Genomic DNA, 5,591 nt, shown 5'->3' with positions numbered 1-5,591 from the left:
ATTTATAATCATAATATATTACGAATTCTATAATTGTAATCAAATAACTAAATAGTTTATTAATTAGAAAATTCATTAATTAATATTTATAATCATAATAAAAACTAACCATTTGTCGTTCGATTACAATAATTATATAATGTACGACAAATAATTAAAATAAATGTTCATTCTTTTCCCTTTCCTTTTCCTCGGTTTGTAAACCAATCCTTGAACATTTTACTCCCTCTTCCGCCAAATCTTCCTCCAGAACTGCTGCTACCTCCTCGTCCACTTCCGCTCATACGCTCACTGCCGCTCGTACGCTCTCGCTGGTAATCTGCTGAACCTGGCGGCGTCGTCTGAGCATCTGCCATTGAAACTGATGGCGGCGTTGTCTGATGCATAGGGTGCATCTGAGGCGGCGGCGTCGTCTGAGGCATCTGTGGCATCATGCCGGGCGACATCTGCGGCATCTGTGGCATCGTGCCGGACGACATCTGAGGCAAGGGCGAAAACTGCTGCGTGAACGCGAACATTTGTCGCTGCATCTCCTCCATCTGCTGTTGTTGTGCCGCCATAGCGAGTTGTTGTGCCGCCACCTGAGCTTGGAGCTCGCCAACCACTGGATCTGGAACGCGGCGCCGCGACGAGCCTGAGCCTGACGACGAGCTTTCGTCCTGAGCCTGAGCAATAGCCCAAGATGTTCTCGGGACCGTTGGACCTATTCCAACGTACCAATCTTGACGGTTCCCGAGAATTTCTAGCATCGCGTGCTCCTCTGCGGCGTCCTGGTCAAAGACTACGCCTTGCTCTTCTGCTTGTCGCTGAAGATCCGCCAGTAGAGTAACTATCCGCGCCTTTACACATAAAAAAATTATTAAAAATTAATTATTATGTAAGTAACGTACTCTTAATTATAACATATGACTTACATGTGCTCGTCTCGCCCAATCTGTCGTCCATTCACCTTTTCTATTATGGTGTTTTTGCTCCCACGTCGTTAACGCGGAGCCCAAAGTCCCATCATCCTTACTCTGTAATTGTTATGAAAATATAAGTACTGAATTTATTTCAACTTAAGTATTTCAAAATTAGAATAACTTACGTTCAAATGACGATGAGCCAAGAAAGAAAGAGATCCTTGAGTCGACCTCGTCTTCTTCTTCTTCGAATTCTCCTTGTTGCGAGTAGATTTTTTCTGCAAATAATTAATTTTGTCATTATTCAATCTGATAAAGATATTGTGATTTATTACAATCATACATTACGTACCTTCCAATCGTCAGTCGCGAACTCGTCTACCACCGCCTCCCAATCATCTTTCTTATATCCCGGTGGTATTTCCGCCTTAGCGTTTTCTGTGCTCCCACAAAACTCCAATCTGAACTTCTCTGATAGCTTGGACTTCTGGTTGCGTCGCCTGATCTTGGCATTCCGAATGATAGCCTGATCAATCGTATTCTGAAAGCAATCCGCAGGCAGATCCTCGCCGGTGTCAAGATCCGTGTACACAAATCTGAACTCGGAATGAAGTGCGCTCAAAATAGCAGCCAACATCTGTGGCGTCACTTCACTCCAATCACGAGTCGTAGGCGGGATATGTGCTTTCACCAAAGCACCGAGGCGGTTGTTAAATAGTCCAACTTTTTTATTTTCTTTCCTTATCTCTTGATAGAATGTTTGGTTTATTGGGTCCCACTTGACCACCTTCGCACCCGGTACCCCGTGTGTTGCTCGCGCCGACGTCGAGCCGGTTGTTGGTCCCCTTGATTTCTTAGGACCTTGGGACTCAGGTTCCTGTGGCGGACCTTGAGAATCCGGTCTCTGTGGCGAATCTCCACCAGAACCTGAAGCGGTCGACATCCTATAAAATGAAAACAACATTTGTAAATTGACATCGTATAAAATAAAACAACATTTGTGAACATACATCACAAAACAAAAGGAAACAACATCATACAAAAACGTGGGTGACACCACGGATATATTTTATTATAAAACCTCACATATGGCGGAGGAAAACCGTGGTTACATAGATAGTTCTCATTCATCGTCATCACTACCTATATCAACATCAACATCAACATCAACATCTTCTCCCTAAAAAACGATGCATTCCTCATGATCATCATCGTCTTCCTCACCATCGTCAACGATATTTACTAGCTCAGCATCTTCGATTTCATGTCGATGATTCAGACGATCGATGTTTGACAATTCTATTGTCAACGGAATCGAGGCTGAGGTGGTGGGGTCGACTTCAGGAACGTCCCAAATCCCTCGATGATTGCATTCCTGAACGATTTCCCAGTTACCACCTAAAACAAGATCTTTGATGTAAAAGACTTGTTTCGCTTGAATTGCGAGTATGTACGGCTCCTCTGTAAACCAATAGTAGTACCACACTATTGGGTGCGACTAGTCGCACCCAAATTCAAAAAATTTCCCGAAAATTTTTCAGCGCTTAATTGATTTTTGGGTCCGACTATTCGCACCTGAAAGTCTTTTTGGTGCGACTTTTAGGTGCGAATAGTCGCACCCAAAAGTCAACCGCACCGGAAAACTGTATTTGTAGTAGTGAGTTTAGGTGGTTTACGTAGCTAATTTTTTGTTAAATAAATGTAAACTTAATAATTGAGAGTAACCATTCGACTATTTGATACAATTTCTTCTTATTTTTTCTATGAATTACTTTAAAAATGTTATGATTTTATATAATTTGAAAGTTTCATGTTAAATATGCTAGCTATTTGAACTATTCATCGAGAGACGTATAATATATCATTTATATTGGATTAGATAGTTCATGATGACGTCATTAACTATGAATGTGTTATCATCATGGGAATTTATAAAACAAATTGTAGGGGTAGTAGCGATACAATCTTATTTCATGTACTCTCTCTCTCTCTCTCTTTGTGTGATTGTAGTTTAGGAATCGTCTCAATCAATTCTCGACTTGGTATCAGAGCCCATTAAGTCCAAACGTGTATCCGATCCAATCGTTGGGATTCGACCATCTTGAGGGGGCGTGTTAGGAATCTCACATCGAAAGTGAATGGAAACTAACAATAGCTTATAAGCTCATGGATTACTCCTCTCATTACCAATTGGTTTTGAGATGAAACCTCATGATACTTTCACACCAATACATTGCCCTAAAATTAATTCAAGTCATCGTATTCTATAGATAGTGGCTTATCCATACAACATTTTTTCTCGGTAAATAATTTCATTAGAATATTCCAATTTTATTGGTTTTAATTTCTTATACACAAAGCCTATATATATATATATATATATATATATATATATATATATATATATATATAGGGCTCATTCATTCCAATTTGAAGGAAAACACTGAACAAAGATGGCTCTGTAAGAAAATAGCCCAACAAGTTTTGGGGATGTGCCTTATTTTTTCATCCTTTCTCCCAAACCAGGATTTTAATTGCGTCACGCAAATAGAATACTAGTGACCATACGTTATATATAGAGTTTCGCAAATTTTATATGTTTGACTGGTTTAGTGTTCGGATTGACATATTATATGACCAAAAAGTAGAGCTCTCACTTAATTTCTAACCGCATGATGCAAATAAAAAAATATGACCAAAAGTAGAATTGAAGCGTAAAGTGTTCAGTTGATGACATATTTTGTATCTTAATTATTATAAGGATCTGTCACGCTAACTGTTTCAATACATGTACAAGATGTGGTATTAATTATAATACGTACCTAGGATTTGTATGGACGCTGCAAACATAACGTTATTTATGGAGCTTTGATTATCTAGGTTACTTAGTACTGTATGTTTAATATACATTTGAACTTTCAGAAGTACTATTAGGTAGAATAATAAAGATATTCATAACTTGCATAAATTAACAAAAAAATTAAACGTTTGTTCACGCGTTTTTAGTATTAAATACAACCATGATTTGTCATATTTGATACAAATACCAACCACTTATATATATAGCATGAAAGCAAAATAAGTCATCAGCGAAATTTTTCAAAATTTGATTATAGTACCATAGAATATATATTTGTATAACTAACAAGTTATATTTAAGATTATGTCATTTATGTATGCTTCTAAGCCGTTAAATATGTAGAGAATTTTTTTGAACTAGACGTATAACAAGTTATCAAAGAATTAAAATAAAACTAATTTAACAAGTTTGAAAACTGTATTTTCATTTTGATTTTGATGAAATAAAATGTTATAATTAAACCTCAAACTATTTGATGCTTTTGATTTTTTATTCCTTTTTTTTTAACTCTGTATTTACTCTCAATCTCTTTTCGTCATCTTAATTTATCTCGTTTTCGCTTCTAAATTAGCACGAGACTCCAGAAAAATTGAGATTACTAAAACAAAATCTGTTTTGTATAATTGATCCCTGCAATATCACATTGTATAGATCTTTGTATTATAAAGCGAAAAATACTCTCATTTCCCATGTTATCAAGTACCAAGTTCGATTTCTATTCCTTCCCACGTTTGCATTAAATTTCACAACTATTAGAAGTTAGAGCACGAACACAAAAAAAAAAAAAAAAAAAAAAAAAAAAAACACAATACTTATCAAATCAAACCAAACCAACCAAACAAGAAAAACCGCACGTGCATGTCTCATATCACACAACTCAAACAAACACCCTCACTCTCCTCCGTACGTAAACACACAAAGTACACACGCATAGATATTATATACATACATATCATCGTTGAACAACAGTGAGCGGATAATCATGAATACAGTCATCCCAAGGGTTCTCACTCGACGGTTCAACGTCCCTGATCGCCTCCCAAACAGCGCTGTTGCACTTAAAGCCGCTCCCGAACGCGATCTGCCAAACCCTATCCCCTCTCTTCACCCTCCCTTTCGCCTCCACGTAGGCGAGCTCGTACCATATCGAGCTCGACGACGTGTTCCCGAACCGGTGCAGAGTCATCCTCGACGCCTCGGTCTGGTCCGGCGAGAGCCTGAGGCTCCGCTCGAGCTCCTCGATCACCGCCCGCCCGCCCGCGTGGATACAGAAGTGCCCGAACGCCCGGCCAAACTCCGGCACGTACGGCCGGAGCTTGTTCCCGGAGGGAAAGACCCGCGCGGCGGCGAACCGGAGCTGCTCGGAGACCGGGAGGACGAGGGGGCCGAGCTCGGTGATGTTCCGGCGAAGGGCCCGAGCAGCGACGGACATGAGGTCCTTGGAGAGCGAGACTCCGGTCTCGCTGGCGGCATCTTGGCGCTGGACGACGCACGAGAAGGCCGAGCTGTCGTCGTCGGAGCCGCCGCGGTGGGTCCGGATGGATTTGATATCTGGGATTTTCATGATAAGCTTGCCTTGCCTTAGACATTATTGAATAGCTAGCTATTCTCTCAAGCAGGACCGGCTATAATTTTTTTAGGGCCTTTCATTTTAGTACGCCTTTATATTTATTAACTTATTTAGATTACCAAGTCTATAATTGATTTATTAACGGGTCTAGTTTTACATACGTAGACTTAATTTATTAATGGGTCTAATTTGTGTAACTTGCCATTTTTCCGTACAAGAGGCTATATATGGTTATCTTAAGCTAATTGATATTTTATAG

The 5,591-nt window shown here is 39.7% G+C and overlaps 1 pseudogene; it reads right to left on the bottom strand.

The window, feature by feature from the left end:
• Window positions 1-4,714: 4,714 nt before the first annotated feature.
• On the bottom strand, window positions 4,715-5,326 carry LOC149387750 (3-ketoacyl-CoA synthase 17 pseudogene; annotated as a pseudogene).
• Between the last annotated feature and the right edge of the window lie 265 nt (window positions 5,327-5,591).

This window comes from Urtica dioica, chromosome 8 (assembly GCF_054948205.1).
Source record: "Urtica dioica subsp. dioica isolate 48M chromosome 8, U.dioica_male_clone48M_v1_H2, whole genome shotgun sequence".
NCBI classification, from domain to species: domain Eukaryota; kingdom Viridiplantae; phylum Streptophyta; class Magnoliopsida; order Rosales; family Urticaceae; genus Urtica; species Urtica dioica.
Note: the sequence above shows the minus strand (reverse complement) of the source record. Positions and strands in the feature narration are given on the sequence as shown.